The sequence below is a fragment of the Plectrocnemia conspersa genome, unplaced genomic scaffold (assembly GCF_051122295.1).
Source record: "Plectrocnemia conspersa isolate PC_06_02 unplaced genomic scaffold, ASM5112229v1 ptg000003l, whole genome shotgun sequence".
Taxonomy (NCBI): Eukaryota; Metazoa; Arthropoda; class Insecta; order Trichoptera; family Polycentropodidae; genus Plectrocnemia; species Plectrocnemia conspersa.
The window spans coordinates 3,479,332-3,507,281 of NW_028277167.1; the positions used below are offsets into that span (position 1 = coordinate 3,479,332).

A 27,950-nucleotide genomic window follows, 5' to 3' on the forward strand; every position below is an offset into this window, starting at 1 on the left:
CACATACTATAGCAGTCTCTAATTTTACCTGCATATTGTGAAATAGAAAAAATTATGTTTGGTGATGAAGCAAAAAGGAAATTATAAAAATTCCTTTTTCAAACGATACAATAAAAAAAATAATTAAATATGTCGGATGATATTGAGAAAACAGTTAACGACTAACTTTCCAAGCGATATTTTGTTTTACAAGTCGACGAATCTACTGACATTAGCGGTAAGACACAAATACTAGGATTCGTTCGTTTCATAAATGAAAACAAAATAGTAAATCAATATCTATGCTGCAAAGAACTTACCGAGCATACAACAGGACAAGATGTTTTTGATCTTATTTATTCATATTTAGAACAATTTAAAATATCATGGGAGTTATGTGTAGGAATTTGTATGGATGGTGCTCCTTCAATGGTAGGCTTATTTAAAGGATTTGTAACCCTTGCAAAGACAAGAAAACCTAATATTATATTTACGCACTTTTTTTTACATAGAGAAACTTTAGTTTCGAAAACATTACCAGCAACACTAAAACCTGTACTAAATCAAGTTGTAAATATAGTGAATTTCATATAATCAAGACCCTTAAAAACACACATGTTTAAAAAACTTTGCATTTTTATGGAAGCTATGTATGTGTTTGCTTTTTCACACTGAAGTCAGGTGGTTATCTAAGGGTAAAGTTTTATGCCGATTCATAGAAATTAAGAATGAATTGTTAATCTTTTTTCGAAATGAAGGTATGGATGATTTTGTAAAATGTCTTCAGAATAATGATTGGTATGCTAAAGTGGCATATTTAGCAGATATTTTTAATTAATTACATAACGTTAACACAAGCATTCAAGGAAAAAATGAAAAAATTATGACATCCATTGACAAATTGACAGGATTTCGGAAAAAAATAACTCTTTCGAAAAATCGAATAATAGAAAAAAAAGTAGATATGTTTCCTTCACTTAACGAAAACATTCCCAAGGGAGTTATTTCCGCAATAATAGACCATTTAACTTTATTGGAAGAAATTTTGCACATTATTTTCCATTATTAAATATATAAATTTATGACCGGATACGAAATCATCAAATTAGTCTAATTGTCGACTGGTCGTACTCTAAAAATTAAATTTTCCGAAATAACTATGAAGAATTTTTGGATTATTGTCCAAGAGGAATATTCAGTTCTTTACATGAAGGCACTGAAAATTTTGTTACAGTTTTCAACATCATATTTGTGTAAGCTTGGTTTCTCAACAACAACTAATATGAAAACTAAAAAACGAGAAAGGGAGAAAAAAATTTAAATGAAGAATTCAGGGTAACTACATAAAATATTCGACCTAATATTTCTGATATCTGCAAAAGCCAACAAGCTCAGGTATCATATTAATTAATTTTTGATTGATCATATAAATTTTGTTATGTTAAGCAGGAATGTCATTTTGGGTAAACAAAGGGAGGAAAATCCACCACTTAGATTTGCCACCCAAAGAGCACCTTTAAATAATAATACAAATATTTTTAATAAAACACGTAATTAAAAATTGGTTCTAGTGCAAAATTAACTACCTAAATTTATTTTAAATACTAAACTTTTTTATATAATATAATTTAAAAAAATATGTATGTAATTTTGTATGAAACTATTATTTTTTTTAAATATGTAATAAAAATTATGTCCACATAATATTTTTGACCTCTTAATTCTGGCGCACCGCCACTTTTTCCCATGATCAAAAGTGCACCGTGACTTTGAAAAGGTTAAGAACCACTGTCCTAGATTGTTCTAAAAAATAAAAATTCGAAAATATTTTTTTTTATTGTTAGATAAAGTTTAATCAAAATAATCTGTAATTAAAATATTTAATATATTGAAACAATAGTCGCTGGAGTATTGGATTATTTTTTCAGTCAGTTAAATAAAATTAAAATAATAATATCAATAAATAGACGATAATGTAATTGACTATTTTTTCTCTTGGTTATACCGAGATTGAAAATTCCAGTATTATTGAAATGCCTAGTGAGAAAAATGAACAGTTTATGAATAACTCTTTGCAACAAATCTTTTTTCAAAGAATAAATCCGAAGATTTATTTTACATAAATGCATAAACAATTCGTTTCATACAACAAAGTACATATTTTAACGCAAATATTTTCCAAATTAATTCATTGTGTAATGTGACTCTTATGATAATTATCCTTAAGATAAGAAAAAAGCTGTAATTATATATATATAAATACAAAAAAATACAATTAGGTTATTATGGGATTCGAATTACTGTATTTGTCACTGAATATCGATCTATCGTGTTTGGAAGCTAATGTTTAATTATATTTACTACTCGTGTGCTTTCCAGATACAATACTAGTAAATCCATATTGAAAGGCGTCGATACAGTAAAGAAAATCATTTCATGTATATTCTGGGAAATCGACTATTGAGTTTAACTGTTAATCGAATCATTCCTTACTATAGACTAACTGTCAAAACCCCATACATATTGTTACCTTGGTCACGCAGCAAAAATTGATATAAATTTGGCAATGACTGTGACCCATTGGATTGGGCCCGGAGCCAAAACGAGTATAGGGGCATTATCGGTGTATTTGGCCTCGTTTTGTCCGAATCAGGTGCAAGCAAATGCGCAATACTAGTATTGCCTACATTGAAAATGTACAAGTTGCGAAACGGTTCGGTCGGTTCTGCGGTACGCGAGAGGTGATAAGGGCGCTTAGTTTTGCTAGTGAGTTTCACACACGGTTCTAGTTACTAATAACATAATTCGCTTATCTCGCGACACGCGACGGCCGTGTATCGTTGCTTTAACTACTATAAATGATATTTAACTATGGAATTTACGAGGTAGCAATGGAATGGCTAATTTTTTCACGAGTAGGCTCGCGAAGGGTTTAAAAAAAGCAGTTGTTTGGCTATAAACATATGATGAATGATCTATAAATTTTATATTTAAAACACATACTATTAACAAAATTTATATTTTAACATGTATCATTTTTTAAAAAAAGCTAAACGTAAGAAAAAGTCTGTTATTATAATCGATTTTGCTTGACTTGTTTATATCTAGAGATATAAAATATATTATTTTATGATACGCTTATTCATTTATAGTACTAATTTTTTTAATCTCTAATCTATAATAAAATATGATAAAGATCACGTGAGAGTGAAATTAATTTTTTTATTAAATAAAATGCCGAAATAATTAATAGAAAAAATCGTAGAATATGTTATAACATAACATTTATTAATGCTGAATGTAAAACGATTAATCAAAACCCATTTTTACAATAAATCTGAATAATCGTATATAGACGAAATAAACAAAATCGCTAATTGTTATAATAGCATATCATCAGCATATAAATAATATAAAGTTCAATTAAAAACTGTCTAAATAAATATCATTTATAAATACACTAAACAGCAGTTTAATTAACTTTAATAGTATTGTACTAATCTTGCGGTATAAAGTATAATTAAATGTTTATGTATTATTGTATACGTCTCGTATCGTTCATAAAAGTCGGGTTGAATTCTGGATTTCGGGCCATGTTGACGTGAAGTGGGAAGCAGCTGCTTTGTATTGGTCAATGTTAAGATCCGTTTAGTACGATTTTAAAAAAACTCTCGCATGTCTCAAGTCGAAAGTATTTGATATTCATATGCTTACATACATTTTTATGCTCTGCCTTGCAACAGTTTAGATGTGGAATTAGTTTTGTTATTTTTAAAAAAAAAATTGATTTAGGTAATTAATATAGTTTTGAAAAGTAGAGATTTGGCAATACTGCACTTCTCAACCTGAATTCAAATTTTTGTTTTAGATGCTATTTCCATAAAACCCCATATCACAACGTCAATCATAATAACAAATGCAAGCATTTTGGTTTATTGCGCTTATAACGCATGCTTGCGACAAGTTCTTTTTCAAGGTTAATGCGTATTTGCAAGATTTTTTTTATTTGATCGCAACAGAATTAAATTCATACATTAAACATAAAATTTGAAATGTAAAATATAATGTTCTTATACATTTGTAGACATGGTAAAACATCTGTATGTTAAAACATATTGTTTTAAATTACATATGTATTACCATATAAAATATATTATTTTAATATATAGATGTATAACAATCAATAATTTGCAAGTTTGCTCTTAGAAATGGATTAAATTACATATTGTATTTAACCTATAAATTAATATGTATTACCTAAATTCATTTACTTTTAATGATTCATAAAAATATAGATTTTTATTTTAAAGGAAAAAATAAGCAAACTCACTTTTTGTACTTAAACGTTGCAACATTGCTTATTATAAACTTGCTTTATTAATTATAATAAATTTGAATATTCCTGTTTTACAAATTTATTTTAATACTTTACTAATTATTATATTTTTAGTTTTTTGTCTTGACGCTTTGCAGTAGCACTTAATAGGTCGTCAGCACGTCATTGTTCTGCGTAACTTTCAACTATGATATGACATGTGAAAATGTCACGTTTGAGAGGAGAATTTTCGTTTTATTATAGATTAGGTCAACAATCGTTTTGAGGTAACACAAGTTTATTTTAATGTCGCAGAGTAGCAATTTAATATGACTATCAGAAAAAGTTTTAAATATTCATTAAAAATGTAAAATACATACTTACATTTACATTTTTCTTTATTTGCAATATATTTGTAAGGAATTTAAATATTTTTTAATGTGGGTCAAAATGATTCATCTTATTATTGAAAAGATTTTTATTAACATTTCCTCTAAAATTAAGGTTAAAGACAGGAAACTTTTATATATTTTACAATAATACAAAAACAAACAGATCTGTTTGAAAAATATATTTAAAATTATGTCAAATAAATAGATTGTGATGATAAAAAAAGAATATTTCTGCAATACATTAGTGAAAATATTTTTACGTCAATAAATACGTTAGACAATTATATATATTTTGATATTTAAATATGTTTATTTATTTATCAATTAAATATCACTTTTATTCAAGTTTATCTTAGGGGTTGAATTAAAAACATATATATTTATATATATATTATAACTCAAGTTAAATATTTTAGGCATACAATTAAATTTAATAGTTAGTTGTCATACGTTTAGTAATAAAAAATATATTATATAGTAAAACTTATGTTTTAATTTAAATGGTAGTTATATTTTAGCAAAATTATGATAAAAGTAATGTTCATGAACAACATTTATAAAAAAATTACTGGCCATTTATAAATATCAGCTGACCAGTTATTAATATTAGTATTGGCGATTTCATTAAAAAAGAATAGGGAGATTTAATTTATTTAAGGGAATCACAGTTTTAATTTATTTTATTTATATTGTTGATTAATGATAACTATCTATATATTATAATCATTTATAGAATAAAAATATTTCTTATAATGTAAATTGTACGTTTAATAAAAATATTAAGAAATATTATTATTGATATATAATAAACCAATGCGAATTTTACTTATAATGTATTAATTATAACGCAATATAATTACAATATTTGATGATGATCTAATATAAATATTAACCTCACCATAAATATGTATTTAACATATTATAATAATACTTTTTTAATAAAATAATGCATAGTATTTTTTCGTCCATAAAAATATAAAAAAAATCAGGTGTATCACCTATATTTATTTACTAACGAGTACGATATTTTAAATAATTTAATAATAAAGTCGATCATATAAAAATAATCAAGTTAAAAAAATCTGACGATAGTAGATCTTCATCCATGTGCTAATTTGCACATATTAAAAAACGTGTATTGAATATATCCATATATTCCGCATATTGTGAAAAGCGTTATTTGACGCCGACACTAAATTTACAAAGCATTCTTAAATTATTTATAGATTCTATTATATTAAATAAGAAAATCGACCATAGAAATTATGGTTAATTACAAGAGTATTTGTATATGCAGCAACGTGAAATATATGATAATATTCAGTAAAATTTGCAGCGCACTTCTCCATACTTTGAGCTGCTATATTTCTGTAATTATATTAATGCCATTACAGAGATTATTATACCGTAAACGTTCTATAGCACACGTGAATACGTTGTAAATTACACCCAAGTACACATCCACTACCATAAGGACGATAATTCGCCGTTGAATTGCATTAGTGCGCCATCGAAACCGTTGGAGACTGGATATTAAAATACTACGTATCAAAGGATATCGCGAAACTACTAGTATACGCTCCAGGGGGCCTCTATAGTTTGTTAACTATTCATTTGACACACACTCGTTAAGGGTTACTGTATTGTGTGCATAAAAGGGTCGTTTGGGCCGGAGCAAGATCGTACGTCAGTTTTTAAATTCCTACATACAACAACATAACCGGTGCTATGTGCGATCTAAAATAAGATCGCTTTGTCGGATCTCTGCGCGTGACAGATCCGTAATTAACTCGGATTGCCCAGGCTAATCGACTTGCTGACAAGTAATTCACTCGCTCAGCAGCCAGATGCGATACGAAGAGCTGCTTACTGCCTTGCTCTCTAACTTTTACTTTAGAACCGTAAATTCTGACAATCGTACGTATTTAATTATCGCAGAATCGTCGTATAATAGGTAGAAGATTATATAGTTTACCTTATTTATTCACGTTTATTTCAATAGATTATTATCAATTGCCGAGTACATGAATTGTATAACTTTTCTATTAAAAATAAAAATAATTTACCTATGCTATCAAATCACAAAATGGTCAGTTTGGCTCATGATGTGATAAAGCGTTTTTACAATGGATTTCCTTGTTAAAAAGGGACGCCACAGGGAGAAAGCATTGAAGAGCTAAGATCATAAAGTACATGGCATAAATCTGAAAGGATTATATATATATCAAAATATTACGAATGAAATCGGGATCGCCCTCAAAACAGCCGTTCTCAATATGCTCTAGCGACTAACAGCGATTTGTTATAATCGGTAGTCTTACAAAAAAGCAAATAAAAAAATCTCCAATGGATGGAATTAGGCATTCTGTTTTCTCGATGATTTTCATTTCGCGAGAAATGAGAATTCTCGACTCAAATTTCTCGAGAATTCTCGAGATTGGCAATGTTGAACATTTTTGGATTATCGAAAAATAAATATCCTTAAATCGTTTTGCATTCTGCAAATTCCCATGCGTAATTTATTTTTATCGAAGCTGGTTCTTTGATGACCAAAACCCGTTAGAGTAAAAAAAATCGCGAAAAAAAGTCATTCAAATACTTTCGATCTTCCGAGAAAGTATAAATATTTTCAAACATCTGGCACGAGCACCTTCATAAAGGTTTCTTATCTGAGTGGCTTCTTTTATTACTTAACAGACTTAAGCAGATCCATATTAAAACCTTTCAAGAAGTATGCATATTAGGCTTGAACCCACTTATAAAAAGGGCAGTGGTTGTAAACCTTCTTAAAATATTCGTACAAATTAAAAAATTCTCCATAAAAAATATTTTTGAGAAATAAGAATACTCGATTTGAAATTTTTTCGAGAAGAAACACTAGATAGATATAAATACGGAAACGCGGAAAAACAGAAATCATTTTCCTTTAGATACATTGTCTCAAGGCTTACTTTTAGACTTTTAATCTGAAAATTCATTTAAGACTTTCTCATAGATTTATTCTACAGGCGTCCGCAATCCAGAATGAACTTTCTTCAAAGACGCCTGGAGCTTACAAACGTACCCACTGGAAACATTCCTTAAATGTATCATAAATAAATAAATATTAACAGTAACTTTGTTTTAACAATAATAATTTTTTTGATACGAAGATTAGGAAAGTAATTTTTTTACTTAAAAATAAAAACTACAATAATTGTTGCGTTTCATTTTAAAGTAATATTGCTACAGTCAGGCTCTAAAAACTCTTAAAGCAAAACACATATAAGTGAGTGTTTTGAAGGAGCGATTAATATATATTTATAAATCAGGATGATTTAAAAAAAATATTATTATTTGCTCTCCCGTATTTATACCTGAGTCGTAGAGAAACTTTTTAATAACAGCTATTGCTAATAAACGTATTATCAAAAGATAAATTTCTCTGGATTATTAAAAAAACGATATTTAAGTTCACCGAACGTCAAATTTTATAGCGTAACTGTAGAAAGCTCTCATACATTTTTGCAATCTGCCAATTTTCACGCGGTTTCTTCTGAGTATTAATGAAGTTTCTCAAATACAAAAGCAAATACGTGACCAATTAAATGGATTACAAACAAATTTTTGTAATCTATTAAAATATTTACGACCTTCTTAAAAAAAATCTAGCAAGAAAGCATGCATATTTTCAAACATACGGCACAGACACACCCTCTCTCATGCAGCTGTTGTAAAGCAGTTCAAAATATTTCTACAACTTTTTAAAAAAAATATTATTGAAAAATAAGAATATTTTCTAGCATTGAACATTTTCTATTTCGCATTTATCTCGAAAATTCGTAGTAAAGCAAATTTGAAAATTTTGTTCAAATAATTGTATATAATATATATTTCTTTTAATTTCTAAATTTCTAAATTTATTTAAATCATAATATCATATCATAAAATTTTCAGTGTCAGCTATTATTTAATTTCATAAAATATATATAAATAATTTATTGAATAAATAATGTGTATATACAATATATACATATATACATTGTTTATAACAAACACACATAAATATGTAATTAATATTAATTATATATTAAATTGAATAATGCTTTTTCTCCCTCTAACAATTTTTCATAAACAATTCGAAGTTCAATGAAATAATAAACACGAGATGTATTTTTAAAATAACAGCAATGATAAATTACCATTTTAAAAAAATTGACTGGAATTAAAAAAATATATATATTTAAAGTTTTATACAATGTATGTAGTAAAATATAAATGTATTATATGCTTGTTTACTATATTTATCATTATCTATTCTTTATTTCAACGATATGTGTACATGAATATTTTCATTAAATAAAATATTAGAAATTACACATCGGTTTTAATTTTCAATAATGAAACATTTTTTTATTTATTGAATAATATTTAAGCAAAATACGAAAATAAAATATTTTAAATAATACACGTATATAATATCGTAGCGAAATTGAATCAGGCACTTGATTAATTTAGGGAAAAATACCCAAGAACCGGGTAAATCATTCATAAATACATATTATTACTGTTGTTAAGATTATATGTTATTTTCGCACCCAATTTTTTTTTCAGTCTTTAATCTACTGATATAACTTTATTTTTATTTGTGGAGAACATGTAGTGTAAATTAGCTTACAGTAGTCTTACGGCAAAACTACGCCAATTTAAACTTAAGAAATATATATTTAACAAGTCCGTAATATATAATAATATACATTGTTAAAAGCAGTTGTATAAAAGTACTTAATTTTTAACACGGGTTTTGAAAGTGTGGTGTTTTGTTATAAAGAGCGGATGTTAAAAAAATCCAAGAATTCACTTATCGTTATATTTTGCCAAAGCAAACCAGTAGGAGGTATACATTTTTTATACATATTTGTATATTTTAAACATGTAAAGGAATATTACTTTTAAAATTTACAATCCTAATCAAGATCGACAAATTATGCTTTGCGATCAAAGTGAAGCAAACTAAAATAGAATATGTTGTCGACCATTCTACTACATACTGTTGTACCCCACATGGCTCTGTTAAAACCGTTATTGATTCATTCACATCGTGTTTTTTTTCACATCATCACTTTTATCTAAATAAAAGCATTATTACTATAATACGGATATGTCTTAGGGATGTTTCAAAACACGTGTAGCATCTGTAAGCATATATGACATTTTAATTTCATCGTAAAATGCACTGTATATCACTGCTTATTTAATTTTTTTATGACATGAGTCTTTATTTGATATAATCAATTAAAAAGTATTTTTTAGCTGTAATAAAACGTCATAAAATTGCTGGTCACGTGACTCAAAACTATACTCTGATCTGGGTTTAATTAATTTTTGAAGTAATGTACACTTAAAAAATCCTATTTTTTCTGATTTTAAAATGCTATTATTATAAATGCACATTTTTGCATACCAAAGAAATATACATTCCTGATATTATTCTAAGCGTCACGTGTATTTATGGTGAACCGTGCGCATATGCGACATCATTCGGCAAAGTGCATCCGATGCATAATCAGTTGTAAGTAGTGACCACGTAATAAATCGCACGGGCGCCGCTCGGATGTCTATTTCGGGAGGATAAACGCAGATTCCCATACGACAATAACAATAATTTATTCTAAAACAACCGCGTCATTTGTGTCCATTATTCAGGTCGACGCGACCGTTTGGCATTTGTCCGGTTAATGCGTTCCGGATTCAGAGTTTAAAACGAATCGCGCTCATTGAAATTACCGCCGAGTCCGTTGAAATCGATTACGCCGCTGAAAAGGGATAAAATAGGGATTGTGGGATTCCGGCGGTCGCCTAGAGGGATTGTGTCAGTGTATGCGATTAGACAAAATGATTGTATAGAACATCATTAAAACTAGCGCTATGATGAACTATGTTATTGTGCCAAGTTGAACATATGTTTGAAAAATATTTAGAAAGAAAATGTATAAATGGTTAAATATATCTATGTACCATAAGAGTGCAAATGTATGTGGAATTTCTCGGTTTTGGTGTATGGCGTCATTCATTATTTGCTGTTGTACTTTCTTTTAATATACAATAAATAAATTAAAAATGTACTTTCCTTAAATAAAGAGTGTTTATATAATATTAATTAATATTAAATACACACTTTTAATTTTTTGACTTTATATATATATATGATTAACACGACACCGGGCATGGAAAAATTGGTTTTGTGATGTTCAGTATCTGTAGACTGCCGTGTATTTGGCTGTATATTTTTAGTAGTATTGTTGCAACCTTAAGGTGCTCAGAGGAGCGTATGCTAGAGTCGACTAAAGGGCGAAGCCCTGACGGTAGTTTGTCGCATTTGACATGTGTCCGGAAATGATATGTATTAGTATTTTATCAGGCAATGTATCAATTTTGTTAAGATTAAGCCAAAAAAGTACTATTACTTATTAAATTATTATTAAAAGTACAACTACTATTTGTGTGAAGTTTATGGTTTATTTACCTTACTTTTCCGGTAAGCTATAACTTTCATATATGTGTAAAAACTTTTTTTTAATAAATTATTGTTCTTTTAATTAAGATTTTATTTAACTCGAATCGTTTCAATAGTGATTGTCGATATTCTATATTTATTATTTAGGAAAATGCAGATCCTTGATTTCTTTTTTTACTTTTTAAACATATGGTTATCACATAATGATTTAAAAAGGACCAAACTCTTATTTTATAATATGAATAATTACAAAAAAAAATTTAGTGCTTTATCAGGTATTCAATGTTTGCAATGAATTCGAAATTAAAATGTAGTTTTCTTTTAAAACGACTGCCATAATTTTTTTTAGCCAAGATGTTCTTATTTTTCTTGGTTCTCTTGCTTTGTATAATTAGGTGTAAGAGTTGCTATTTTTTAAGACGACTAAACACGTGATTGGGGATGACAATACCGGTATTGAGTCAAAAATGGACTTTCGATATTACCGGTATTACAAAATAAAATACTAATATTTTTTTTGTGGAGTGAAGGCTGGCAAGTGTGCCAGAAAAATAAAGATCGGCATTAATGCTGTCCTTTTCTAAATTTGATATAAATATAATGACGCGGAATTCAAAATAAAATCGGCGATGCTATTTTGTCGTATTTCACAAACTTCACATAAATATGTATATATCTAACTTCATCTGCCTTTGGAGGAACTGAATTTTAAAGCTATATGTCGCGATATTTGTTAAGACATCTATTAAACCCTAACACAATTTACATAGAAACCGTCGCAATACAAATTAAAAATAATAATGCTCACCGCCGGGTGTAAATCTCCCAGAGACGAATTGTTTCGGAGCGATCTCGATGCTGTGTTTGGACTTGAGAATTCAATACCAGAGACTCGCATTGAAATAGCTCTTTTCGAATCGATCCCGGACCACAGTTTTTAATTACGTAAATAATTCAAACTCACCAACGCATCATCCGACTAATAATTCGATATCGCATTGATCAAATATAAAAAATGCACTATATCTAGGCTCTACCTGTGGATCAATTTCTGGTATTTTTTATACTAGAGATCTTATTTAATCATGTAAAAGGTAATTGGAAAGGTTTTAAAAATACTATTGAAAGACGCACTCCGTCAATGTGCGATAAATATCAGAGACTAAAATAATATACTATAATAATAACCTTTTATTCATATTCCGGCAGAAAAAAAAATTTAATAAGCCAACGCGTAAAAATATAATAAATAAAAATATACCTACACTGAAAATATTAAAATTTATTGATCTTAAAAATAAAATATCAAAAAACTGCAAATAATTAATAATTTTACTTACAATATTCGCGTAAAAATTAAAGACAAAATAATCAATTATACGCTTAAATTAAAAAAAATATTTTTTTTGCAACATAAGTAAATTAATTAAAAATAAATATTAAAAAAATTCCCCAGTTAAGAACCATAAATAACACGGACAATACCAGCCAGGAGAAAGCGGATATGTTGGCGAGTGCTTTTTCATTTCTGGCAAACACACCGAAAAAAGTTAAGAATTAAATTAAAAAAAAATAAAAAATCAGTTGTAGATGTAAGTTAGCTCCACAAGGTTACTTCAATAGAAATTTTAAATAACACTAAGGAGTTCAAAAACTAATAAAGTCCGGGACTAGATTGATTAGATAAACAACTCACACTTAAGTGCTTACACTTCTTATCGAATTATTTTAAGCCGCAAAAAGTCATCTTATTAATAAACCAGGGAATGATCCAACTATTCTATTTAACTATCTTCCGATAAGTTTACTTTTATCGATTGGTAAATATTAAAAAAAAAAAATACTAATATAAAAAGGCTCATAGAATCCCTTATTAACTTGTTTATTCAGATTATTATCAATAAAGTCTATAAGTAGTATTTAAAAAATAAAAAACATGCTGTAACCACGAACTGTAATAGAGCAGTGACCCGGTAATATTGGCACGTGTTTCAAAAACAAGCATATACACATGCATAAGCAATATATCCCTTACTGTCCCCGCGAGACACCCTAATCAGGATACGCCTCGAGGTATGTATTGTATGTAAGCTGCGATTGCAATTTTTAAAAAAAACAAACAAACAATATTGTGTTTGGTTGTTGGCGATTATTCTCGGACTTCTGACGAGTTTTTTGCATCGCACTCTTGCCTATTCGCAGTTATTATTACTAGGGTAAATATTGCTCCTGACTAGTTTTTTTTTCACTAAAATATATTAAAGGCTTTTTAAACGAGTACTAATAATTTTATTTATTTTATATATAATATATGTATTTTCTTAGTTTCAGCATTTTTTTTTAAAGGTATTGAAATAAGATTATATTAGGAAAAAAAAGTTTATTTTGATCTATTTTTTATATAAGCACAAAAGCTTATATAAAAAATAAGTCAAAATCATAAGTGAAGTCTACAATTATTTAAAAATAAATTTCGCGTAATAATGCAGTATAATGCAGTAAGAATTTATGAATATTTTATATTTTTTCGAAATATTCTTGGCAAAAACTCAAAGTCACACCCCATAGTTTCAGAAGCACTAGTTTTTAAACTTGAAAGTTTAAATATTATTAATTATGTATTGTTTAAATTTCGTTTAATTATTAAAACTATTTTTTTCTTAATAATCTAAATTTAATTTTGTTAAGAATTAAGAAAAATTTGTATTTGTATTTATGGTATATTTTTACATAAATATTATTTAATATTGTAATAAACATTTTAAACAACAAAACCAATACAAATATATAGAGAGAAGAAACTTAGCTTTCTCCTATATTTATAAAGAAAATATGGTCACCCAACCATAATAATATAAAATAACATTATACAAAGTGTATGCGCGTGTCCTTTAAACCACTTAAATATCCCGATCCTACTTACAAGACATAACAAACTAATTGTGCCTATATGGAAATTCCACATTAAATCTCGGATTACTTAACCCTTACACTCCACTCTCATCCTCAAAAACTGCTTATGGAATTATAAAAGTGTAACACGCCCAACAACCCCAATACTCGCACATACACGAGGATGTCGGGCTTGAACTTTGGAATTAGCAGCGCCCCCATTTTGCGATAACGAGATCCCGTATTTAGCGAAGCCTCCATCCGACGCCTTCTGCATTACTTCATGCATAAATCCGTCTCCGGGGACAAACATGAGTAAACAGGTTAATAGGATTATGTAAAGCGCAACCCTCTTGAAATTTGTTAACAGTGTTACAATTTATCACGGATACAATCAAATATTACAGTACACACATATCGGACTGGCACCGCGGCGTTGGCACATCAATTATGCATACACAACTATTGAGGACACAGGAACAAGCAGCACACGCTGTAAGTGTTTGATTTGGTTGTTTTGAAAGCTCGTCGGTTATCTTTGAAGAGAAAGAGAGAGAGAGATCCAGGGAATGTGTCTAGAATAGTGACTTATTTTACTAAATGCCTTGGGGTGATTACAATGGTTATTCAATCGTGGTACAAACTAGTATTATTATACAATCAAGGATTTGCAAACTTGTTAAGTGTGAACTTTTTTAAGTCAGAGATATGTGTATATTGTATATTAATATTATATATGCAGCAATTTTAAATCCTATACAATTTTTGTAATTATTTGGAGAAATGACGTCTGCGTCTGGAAAGATCCAACGTGACGTGAAGTGGGAAGCGGTTGCTTCTTCGGTCTTGGCCGATGCTCAATGTTGTTTGTATGAGCTCTTGTGTATCCCAAGTTCTTGAAAGAACTGTATATCGAATAAAAGTAAATCACGTTGACTGTATGTACATATGAGTATTCTTTGATATTAATTTAAATATTATTTTACATTTATTCTAAATCAGTTGTATTTATATTACTAATAGAACACATTAATATCAAAAAATCCGAATCATTTTACATTTTTCATTGAAAAAATATTGTTTTTTTATAATTACAGACCCCATAAGTGGATCATTCCATTCGCTGAACCACATTAGTTAGATTTAAAGCGTATTAATTTCGATGGCGTTAATTAACTATGCGCCCCGTATAAACGAGTCCCCCAATAATATAATCGTCGGGGTTACACGCCTCGCCTATTAAGGCCTTATTAGGGGCTACAAATCAAAGTATTCGATTTAGGTCATTGTGACCGTTGGCTGCGGTTTTGAATGGTCTTTAAAGCAGTTATTATTTGAAAGCATCAAAAATAACACTCTGAAAATAATTTAATCACTTTGAAAGCATTACTTAAGCGAAAAGGAATTAAAGCTAAAAGATTATTATATTTATATTAAAAACTACTTATCTAGAATTTTTACAAATAATTTTTCTCTATCGTCTCTGACCCATTTTCCGTTATTATGTCTAATTAGGGGAATGAATTTTTAGGTCTTTTTTATTGTCTTTGTTACATTTTAAAGTAGGGGTCTAATCATTTACAGTTTTAAACTATTCTAAAATTGAATAAAAAATGGTTAGGGATAAATATTAGTATTTTTTTTCTTAGTTTTTACCGATATAAATATATTTCATTATTTATTTATTTATTAAACAAAACCACTTAATTACATGTAAAATAATATTTAATTAAAAAATAGTTTTTTGTCAAAGATAAATATTTTAAATAATCTTAAATAACTTTCATATTTGTAAACCTTTTTTAATTTGATAAAATATACATAATAAAATGCTGTGCGAATTCCTGATCAGTGGGGGCGTCAAAAAAATGCATAATTTATTATTTTACATACTTTTTGATCAGCGACATATTTCCGAGGATGTCAAAAGTAAATTTATAGCGGATAAAAGAATGACTTTCGACAATTATAAAGAATGCCGCTTTTATTGCTTTCTATGTTTACAATTTGTGACTGTTTGTTGGTCAACTACAATATTATCAAATAAATAATAAATATAGATAAAAATACAATTTTTGCGAAGCAAAATCTTGGTGCATAAATTACCATTTATTTTATTGCCGCTCTAGTTACTCTAGTATATTGATTTAATAAACAACTACCTGTGTAACTTAAGTACACAAATTGTATTAATCTATTTTTTTTTAATTTTATTTAAAATGGTATACACAAATATTTTACTAATATTTGAACACTTATTAGAATATTCATATAGTTAAAAATTAGGCGAATAATTCGAATAATCTGTGGCGACCACACAAATAGGTTCAGATTTAAAGTGTAATTGTCTCATTGTTGATGACCGTGACCAAAAACGTTCATTCATTAACAATGAGACAGATATCATGGCACAAGAGGGATTTCTTTTGACGACACAACACGAGTCGTTAATAGAATCCATTTTGTAACAAAACCACCATATCGCAAACCCTTTCCGAAGAATTCGAAAGTCTGGACAAGCAAAAAACATGCTTTCGAAAATGCAACATCTGATTTTTCGAGTTACAAGAAGCGACTGCAGCGATTGGCTATGAGATCGATGCACAATCGCGATTGGCCAGCTAGCATGCATCCCCCAAAGGATATAAGCTCGGATTCCGATTAAAAGAGGGCAGACGGTCTGTGATACGAGACGGCTGATGCACCAGACAAGAGACGGCCGGAGACAGCAGAGATCCAGCAACGCAGTCGATCTACCAGCAAGCATCTGGAGGAACCAGCTCACCGACAGATCTCAAGATCACACTTGACACTCGCCGCACGCAGCCGCAAGAAGCCTGAGAATCATCTACTGGCATCACCACCTGCGCCACTTTCACCTTTATCGCGAGAAATATCACGTTAAATATCACTTAATAAAAAAGTCCATTTTGATTCGCACAAGAGACTCATTTATTTAGATAACCAATTAAATTTTATGTATTTGAAGGGGCATTTTAATCTAAAGAACTTAAGAAAATAAATCATATGTGCTAATAAATAAATAAACAAACTTAGTATCGATTTAAATGTTGAATGTTGTTGCTGCTGTTCTTTAATTTGAACATGAAGCTAATTAATTAATATTGTGCTAAATGGGACACTTATAAGTAGGGTATTTTTAATTAAAATTTTCAATATATAAAAAATAAATTAAAAGCATTTTTTGTGCCATATATTATTATCATAATATTGAGAATAGTACAATAATATAAAAAATAGGTACGAGACAAAACTGCGATTTAAAAATAATTTAAAAAATAAAATAAATAAAAAAATTTTTAACGTTTTTTTTTTAAATATGAATTATATTAGTAGATTAATAATAAAAATATATTGGTTAATGTGAATTATTTACTCACAATTAACTAGTTGATCAAGTAATTTTATTAAGTAACAACTATTTAGAAAATCTTCTACAATTTGCTGTAAATTAAAAGATTATGATTATTAAATGTCCCTACAATATTATTTAGTTTTATTAAAAACTGTGGTAAAAATAACATTATTTGTTTATTTATTTGCAGTATGTCCAAATAATATCTATGTTCTAAATTATTTTATAATAGTATTTAAAAATTAAATTTGTCGACTTATCCAAATAGGTATTTAATGCTTTATACGATTATCTGTAGATGACCCATTTTTTATATTTTTAATTAGAAGCAAGAAATTTTATTAAGAAGTAGCACATAATAGTTATGAATTATTAAAAATATATTTAAAAAAATATGTAGCATCTATCATACAATAAAAATAATTTAACCATAATTAAATTAATAATAAAAAGCGAAAACGACACTTTTCCTTTTTTGTTATTTACTATATTAATTCAAAGTACTAGTTTATATTAATTTATTCAGATGTAAACTTTTATAATATATTGTAAATTTATTTTAAATAAATTATTTTAGAAATTGTCATATTATTTAATAATATAATAAATATATTGTATTCAAGGTTTTACTTTCTATCGTATTTTTAATACCAAACAATATAATAGTATTCATATTAATTTTTTTTATACATTATGCAGATTAGTCGACAAACCACATACATACATTATATAATTCTAAGCAGTATTAAAGCAACAATATTAATATCTTGTATTACATTTTTAATACCATATATTTTTTTTATCAGTCAAATAATAAATAATATATAACTAATACAAACAAGTATGAATATAAAATATATACTAAAGTGTAAGTTAATAAAGATAATTTTAACATAAAATATGAAATAGTATAAATTGGACCACAGTACGAAATAATACAAATTTTTAGTTAATCAAAAAGTTAAAAACTGGATTTCGTCAAGCTTAGATTTACAATGCGTTTTTTAGGACGTTAAAAAAACATTTTTATAAGAACTCAGTAAGTCACAAAAGTGTTTCTATGGTAAACCTGTTATGATGTGTATAAATTGATAGACAAAGATGTTAAACCGTTTTTTATTTTCGTTCTGATATCAAATAATATTTTATTTCTTAATGTTGAATTATAATATATTATGATGTATATTTTTAAATTATATTATATTACGATATGCACAGAAAAGCTATAAAAAGTGTAACAAATTATTGAACTAGCTCATATTTAATTAACCTATTGAACATGTGAGAGTTAAGATATTTAAAAAATAACACTTGAAAACTAGCAAGGGCTTGTATCTAACATAAAATAAATTTAATGCTAAAAATACAGAAAAAAATACTATTTATTTGTGAATCTCATTTAGCAGTATTGATTTTACTAATTGTAATATTTTAAGAATTAATACATAAATTTTAAACCAAATTTATGTATTCATTTTTTTATAAATTTAAAAATATAATACAGATATTGCTTATTAATACGGTAATATTACTACCTATCTTAATATCTAAATAATATAATGCAATCAAAAAATAAAAAAAGATATTATTTCATTCATCTATCGTTTCATTGAATTTAATAAAATATTTAAGAAATAACCTGATTGTGATAAAAAGTTGGTAGTGAAATTATGAATGAGTCATTTAATATATGTAAATAAAAAAAACACATGATTAATAATGCTAGGATAAAAATAGCATTTGATACAATGTGGCACGAAATCTCAACCTATAAATAATCTAAATTTAAAACATGCTAATAAATATACAGATTATAAGCTTATACTTTAAAAGTAAAAGTTATATTGTTTTGCTAATTATTGAACTTTAGATACTGCGTAAAATTACAGTCAAGTCCATTTTATTGTTTAAACTAATACAATTTATATATGAAATGATACGGACTAAGCTACGATTTAACCTAGTTTTAATGGTCTTAAATCAGATGCAATTAAGTAACTAAAGTTCTTACAAAACCTAAAGAATAGTTACATTAAAAATAAACTAAGAGAAAACTAAAACAATATTAATTAAAATTCACAGATAACCTTTTGCCATTACTTCTCAAAATAAATATGGTAACTGTATATAAATAAAAGGTGAGCCAAAGATATCTGGTGTAAAATTTGTTAAAAATATCGCAAAACTCGGGTGCAAAATCTGCCATGAAAAACAGTATTTAACAAAATAAGTAGATATTTTAATTTATATTTTATAAACAACTAAAAATACAAATAAAAACATAAGCTTGCTCGGTGTGGAGTTTTGTAGTAACACTAGTAATTAAAATCTGTTTATTCTTATAGTCACTTAAAAGAGTTATTTATTATATAAGACACCTTTTTGTACGCGAGAGCATATCAATCCATTCTTGTTAAGATCGGATTGATATGGCTTATTAATTCATAATATATGGATGTTATTTTAATTAATGTATATTAATGTATAAATATATACATGATTTAATAATAAAGACTATTGTAGTGAAAATGAAATATTAACTTTGACATTTTTTTATAGATTTTAGATATTTTATCATCAATAATATTGTATTTTAAATAAATATTTTATTGGCGTTTTAAAATATTTACATATAATTTTAATATCATCTCATAAAAATACTAGCAGATATTATATCAACAGCTAATATATACATACTTCTTCCACTACTAATATGTATTAGTGAATTTCCTATTCGGATCTTTAAAAGTCGGTTATGTCATGTTGTTCCTCACCGATCACTATATAAAGTTTCCATCCGCAAAAGAAAGTCATACCTCAACCGACCGTTCCATGGTCAATATCACTTTAGAAAATATATCTAAATATACATACATACAAAAATGTTCAGTAAATTGATTGTGAGTGATTGATGCTTTATTTATATTTTTATAATAAGTTTATTTATTCCTACGCATTTTATTTATAGTTTTTGGTAGTGGCGTTATTTATCGTTGCTGAGGCTGGACATTCATAGTAAGTTCATGTTTTAAGTTTATTATAGTTCTGTCTATTATTTTAAATATATTTTTTTAAACAGTTCACATTACTTACCGCTTCGGATATACCATCACCGTGTGTACCATTACCCTGTGAAAATCCAACAAGTATCCAGTATTAAAACAGTGCCTGTGATCAAACATATACCTGTCATTAAAAAAGTGCCTGTGATCAAACACGTTTCCATAATCAAAGAAGTGCCCGTGGTCAAACACGTGCCTATTGTAAAAGTATGGCCAGTGATCCAAAAACAACATAGTTCTTCATGGTAGTAAAAAGTCAATGGTAAGTTTTTAATTATTGTATTTTATTTTTATATTATTTATAGTTCAAAATATTTATATTTTTACAGAATAACGAAGATGTGGCATCATCAAAGCATAATAATTAATTTATTTGCATGTACATATGTGATCTAATAATAATATTTATATTTAATAAATACTTTTTAATAATGTAAATGTTTTTATTTATTCCAAATATATTGTATGAACTAATATAAAAATAATAAAAAATGATTATGAAAGTAAAAGCAAAATTAACAATATATAATTATATGCAACATCTCTTTCTATTTTACATATTTGTGAAAAATTATACTAAATCGCTTCGAATACATGTAAATTATATTGAATTAGTTTTATTTATTTAAATCATCAACAATATATAATTTCTGCAATTAATTAAAAAATATAAAAGATTTTTTATTTATTTATCTAAGATAAAATATTATTTAAAAGGTGGATCGCGGATTTTTTTATAGTCACTGAGTTATTTTTAAAAAAAAAAAAATTACTATTTTATTTATATTGATTAATTGTGTTCTAGCTAATCTTTGATTAATTTTTGACACCTTGATCTTATCCTAAATGATGAGATTTTTTCTGTATCACAATGTTTAATTTTTTTATTTGGTAAGATCAATCATTTATTAATTATCTATGATATCCTTAATAAAAACATCGGATTAGCGAATAAGAATTGGGTACGACTTCTAAGATCTGTGGGATTTTTACTGAAAATATAAAGAAAATTGACTTGAAACAAAGATATTAAACGCAATTAAATCTATTAAAAAATCTAAAAAATTGATGCTCGATAAACAGGTGCCAAATAGAATAAAGTCAGAAATCGTCCTTTGACAAAACTACACTTTTTAGTACTATACTTATAATACTATAAAAAAACATGTTAACGGATTTTAAAATTCAAGATTGATCACTGGATATTAAACTATAGAAACAGTATTGAATAATGGAATATTTTAAACGAAAAATTTTCATTGATATTACAATTGTTATTTACTTATTAAACAATGCGAGAAGAAAATATGCAAGATTCTGCTTTTTTATTCATAAGCATTAGATACTATAAATAATTCTATATTAGACAATAAGTTACAGTTGAGAAATTGAGTCCAGAAGTTTAGCAAGACAATATAACAAATAAGTACAGATCTTTAGGTAACTAACTCAAATCTTAAGATGACTTTCAACTCAAGTGAACTATATAAAAAATAATATTTTGGCACATTTTTGTACATATTAACATATGTATAAAAATGTGCCAATATAATAAATCTATGAAACGGTTTCTAAATATTTTATTTCTTTTAAATGGCAAGTTTTAAGTTTTAACACAAACTAATATTTATTCTTATATTTCATTTTAAGAAGAATATTTTAAAAATATTTTAGCCCAAAATTTATAATATTACAATGCTTCATAATAAATATTTTGTGAAAAAATATTAAAAGTCAATTTTAAAAAACGCTGTATATAAAAAACTTATGAACAGTTTTTTATGCCAATATAAATTTGCAATATTCCAGAAAGCATTGATTTTTCAGTCTGTAAATTTTAATTTTACTGGACTTTGTCGATTGCCTATTTAAAAGCAAATAAATACTTTAATTGTAAATGGTTTATTGTTCACGTTGTCATACCCTTTTGTAAAATAAAAATAAAAATTTAATTCATTTAACAAAAACTTACCATCAGAGTTAATGTTCATGGTGATTATATATATATATATATATATATATATATATATATATATGCTATTGTAATTAAACATGATATATTTAGTTTGACTCATGTAATAAAATCTGAACAAATAATTTGCGTTATTTAATTTAAAAATCATCTGAAACATAAATTATAATTAAGAAAAAAATATAGCAACAACAAAATATGTCGCTTAAAAAAGTTTTATCAATAACACATCCGTAATAAAATAAAAAAAAGACTTAGCTTTAAACACAAATTTCTCAAGAATTTCTATGGGAATGTATCGGCATACCATTGGCGTCAAATAGTATTCTAAGTAAACGGGGAAAAATATTATAAAGAAGAAGAAGAACGTGTTTGTAAATTCATAAAATGATAGTGATAGTGGAACAGCCAGTCGTCGAATGAGATTATTTTACGGAAGAAAAGTTTATATACTGATCAGTGAAAAACTCTTAATGATTGCAATAAATAATTAATTTTTCTATTATTTTAATTTTCACAAAAAATGCACATCGTTAGTAGTTTTTTTATGCATACACTATGCAAATTATATGATCTTTTTAATGGGCCAATTGATTATTTATATAAAATACATTTATTTAGGCATGCAAAAATTATAAAAATATAAAATGTAAAAGTTTATTCTGTATTTTAATTACAAGAGTCGTCAATATGTATTTTTGCAAATATTGTTTTTTTATCTTAATAGAAACCAAATAAATAATTTTTTAGGTTATCAATACTGATTTTTTAAATCACATTAACTTGAATAAAGGATCTACAGTTATGGGAAAATATTTTAAAATCAATATATAAATGTGTTATTTGTAAAGCATATTTTATAATTTTACACGTTGAAATTCATGAGATTACAAAAAGTAATTTTAAAATAAAGTTATGGAGTAACTAAAATATTTATTGAATTTTAGAACTTTATTTTTTGTAAAACGTTGAAAAGCAATGTGTGTTTACTATTGTCTAAATAAGCAGATTCAACTATTTTAAAACCACTGCTTTAGGAACTAGTCTTTACTTGGATGATAAGACTAAAGAATATATTTTTATTTTGAAATTACGTAATTAAATTAAGGGGGTCTTCGTTTTTATTGTCTTTAAAAATTCTTAATCGTTCTTTATAAACATTATTTTTACAAATTTTAGTTTTCAAATTTTGTGAATGCTTTTTTCGATTATATTTTTATAACCAGAAACCTTTTGTATGCAATTTTCGTTCTATAAATTTGAAGTTGGTTTCTATTGTAGTTAGTTTTTTAGTAAAATCAAATATAAATTACTTGATCTTTTTCCAGGTTTTTCGTGTCAAAAGATTTTTATTGACTTAATTTTATTACATTACTGCTATAGGAAATGGGTACTGGAAACGATAAAATCATTTCGTGGAATCGAATGGACAATAGTTGACTGAATGTTGTGTATATTCCAGGACATGCACATAAACTGTCTTTGGATTAAAATAATTATGGTAACTATATGGCGGAAAAGCAAAGAAAGTGTTTATCATATTTTTTTTTTACAGAAATACTAGCCGATGAAAGTCAATTAGTAAAACACATGTATTAGCATACAAAATATTTATAAAAAACTTTATCGATTAACTAAAAACTTACATTTGATTTGCATGGTGCATAATATAACTACTAATGGTATTCATTTCCCGTGAAAATTATTAATATTGATGAATCGAAACTATTCTAAAACATACTTTCCTATTTGATCTCTGAGATCTCTGAGTTACTATATAAAGTTTTCTTTTTGCAAAACTAACTCATATCACAACCGATCGTTCCAACGTCTCTATCGTTTTATAATATATAAATTTAAAACATACACAATGTTTACAAAATTAATAGTGAGTTTTAGTTTTATTTATTATTTCAAGATCAAGTGTTATTTATTATTTCAAGATCAAAATTCTTAACAATTTTTTTTTAGTTTTCTATTGTTGCGCTATTTGTTGTTGCTGAGGCTGGTACTGGATGGAACGGAGGGTGAGCTAAGATTATATATTTGTCAAAGTCTTTGTATTTAATTAATATTTTATTATGATATTTGTATTTTTTTTATAATAATGTAGACACCGTTACATAACGCAACGCATATACCACCATACTGTGCATCCAAGGCCAGTGATCCATGAGCAGCTACCTCACTTTCATGAGCATCAACCACACTTCGATGAACATCTAACTCACTTTAACGAGCACCCATCACATTTTCATGAGCACCAACATCACTTTGATGAGCATCAACCGCAATTCCATGTACATCAACCTCACATCCTTGAACATCAGCCACACATCCATGAACATCAACCTCATTTCCTTGAACACCAGCCACACATTCATGAACACCAACCTCACTACTTTGAACCACGACCTCACTACATTGAACAACGACCTCACTACATTGAACACCGACCTCACTTTAATGAACACCATCATTCTTCGTGGTAGTAAAAAACTAACGGTAAGTTGCTGCTAATTATTATGTTTAAATTATATATAATTAAATTAATCATTTTTATTTATATTTTTAGCTGCTATAAAATAATTTACACAACATAATCATAATAAATTATTCTATATAACATGTACATATGTGATTTAAAAAATATTATTTATATCAAATAAATTAATGTTTACCATATTATTTGTCTTTTTTTATTCTTATTTATTTAATAAACATAAACATAAAATCATATATATTGAACTAATAAACCTATAATAATAATAATTCAAATAAATAAAGGTAGTGTTTTATTATAAAATATAACTAATAAAAATAAATATAGCCTAAGCCTAGATTATAAATAAAAATAAGCGAACCAAAATATACAAAAATATTTATAAATACAATTTGATTTTTTTATAAAGTGATTTTTAAAATATCCTTGAGAGTTTTAGACTTAATCGTTTTACACAAACTACCGAAATTTTAATCTGATTTATTTTATAAAATCCGTTAAAAAATTCCTGCAGAAAAAAGTAAATAGAGAAAAATATATAATTAAAAAAAATAATACCGTAACTCATAATTCTAAATAGAAATTTATAAACCTTTGCGGTTCTTGCAAAAAAAAAATTACGTGCAAATCCACCAAAATAATATATTCTTTAAAAAAAAATTACGTGCAAATCCGCCAAAATAATTAATTCTTTAAAGTAAATAATGTATAATACTAACGGAGTTCATATCTTATAAAAATGATTAATGTTTAAAAATAACTAGTATGTATTATCTCCGAGAGTCAAACAGTTTAATTTTTACCAAATAAACTCACACCACTATTGACCGTTCTACCGTCGCTATCGTCATTTAAAATTTAAAGCAAAAATGTTCAGAAAATTACTAGCTAGTTTCAATTGAAATATTATATTTTATTGAATTGTTGCTTTATTAATACGTATATTTATTTTATAGTATATTTTTAGTATAATTATCATTGTGTTATTTGTCATTGCTGAGGCTCACAATGCAACGGGAGGACAGTGAGTTAACATCTTATTTGTGTCAAATATTTTAAGAGAGTAATGATTATTTTTAAATGTTCTTTTTTTTAAATAGAGTACATAACATATCGGTACGCATATTCCATGAGCACGTGAACCCAATATGAAAAGAAAATAATATAGTTAGTTGTTATTGAATTTTTTTGTTTTTACCTTAATATTTTTTTAGACTTAAATGAATAAGAGATACATTTAAAATATATTATTCAATATATTAGTAACTTTTTAATTTAATGCATGAACATACATATGTATGAAACGCAAAAATATTAGGTGTATGAAATAAATGAGTGCTAACTGTTAATCAGCTATTTTATTTGTTCCCCAATTCATTATTAAGCATAAAGTATATATAATTTATGTTTTGGATGTGCTTTTGCTATTCCAGAAGTTATTAAGAAGTTTGATAAAGATAACATTTATTTTTGGTAGGCTGATGGTAAGCAACATGTAATGTTTATTTGCCAATCTACCAAAAAAATTAAGATCCAGAAAGTTTGTATCAAGGAATGACATTTCATGATTTTTTTTATATCATATAAAACATTCTTACAATATATATTTTATTTAAAAATTATTATTAATTAGAAAAGTGTGTTTAAAATTAAAAAACAAATTAAAAATATAATATATGCAATATGAAATATTTCTATTAAAATGTACTTAAAAATATCACTTTCTAAGAGACTATAAAACTACAGTAAAAAGCAAATAATTCTTAATTTTACACAACAAAGAGGTTTTAAAAATAGCTGTGAATGTCAGAGCTATATTAAAATTATAAATGGGAGCAAGAAATAAATCGTTATAAATGATAACTGTCTGCAAAAAGTCGACGGGGTTATCTATGTAAGTTTTTTAATGTTTAAAAAAATGGTAAACATACATATGTAATCTATCAAAAAATCATAATATCTATTGACTAACGAACAACAGTTTTTACGAAACTTAGGTCTTTATTAATCTGAAGAATCAGTTTTATAGTTTCCAGCCGATAAGCTATGATTTTTATACGGAAAGATAATAATCTCGTTTACTAGTTGCTTATTTTAATAAAAGTTTATGACTATTACTTGATCTGCATTAAAGAATTACAGGTACTAAGTCTGAATTTTTTTCCTATTATTTATAGTATTTTTTAACACAAAATAATACAGAATTCTTAATGATATAATGCAAATTAGGGCATCCAAATACCCGGCCAAATTCATTACCCGGTTCTACGGGCATTTGTCGAAAAAGAACCGGGTACCCGTTTCGGTTCCGGGTAAATTTTGTAGGCCGTTAAGAGTCTAATTTTTATTATATTTGAATCTTTGATTAAATATGACGTGATATATTTAATTTTACTTTAATAACTATTATAATTTTTAAAAAAAATAAGGTATTGAAATAAAATCAATATATTATGTAATTATTAATACTTTACTCAATTGAAATATTTTTACATTCCATCGTTAGGTACATATATACATATACTTACATACTACATACATGTGTAACAGTACAAAACTGAAATATTTATTTTAACACATATTTGGCAATAATATTACAAATTGCACATGAAAAATACCAAGGAAATAAATTTTATTAAAATTATAAAAGAAATTAGATGATTGTATTTATTATATGTATTATATGTAGGTAGAGAAACAAAGCTTATTTTAATGATGTTCTTTTTGTAAAAAGTTGTATTTTAAAAACACTAACGAATCTAATGTGTTATATTTTCACCCTACAACGCATTAAAATTTATTTTTATTTACAACTGCATCCTTTCAAAATAATCCTTATCTATGCATTCGCTTATCTCGAAATCTATAGGCCGCTAAAGTGCTGTCCCTTTTTTGTCGTTCAAAGTCGTTAGTCGTTTAAGAACGCCGATTCGGCTCCTAACATTTAATTTGAAGTAATGGAA

The 27,950-nt window shown here is 26.6% G+C and overlaps 3 long non-coding RNA genes across 5 annotated transcripts in view; 2 read left to right on the forward strand and 1 right to left on the reverse strand.

The window, feature by feature from the left end:
- LOC148236374 (uncharacterized) overlaps nt 1–27,950 on the reverse strand; it is a 457,594-nt gene that overhangs the window by 83,888 nt on the left and 345,756 nt on the right. The gene's annotated exons all lie outside the window — the stretch shown is intronic.
- LOC148236376 (uncharacterized) lies at nt 23,799–25,135 on the forward strand. The gene is made up of 3 exons (XR_015809186.1): nt 23,799–24,511; nt 24,598–24,989; nt 25,060–25,135. It is a non-coding gene; the product is annotated as an uncharacterized LOC148236376 (long non-coding RNA).
- Nucleotides 25,787–26,335, forward strand: LOC148236377 (uncharacterized). Its single transcript, XR_015809188.1, has 3 exons — nt 25,787–25,874; nt 25,944–26,011; nt 26,088–26,335. It is a non-coding gene; the product is annotated as an uncharacterized LOC148236377 (long non-coding RNA).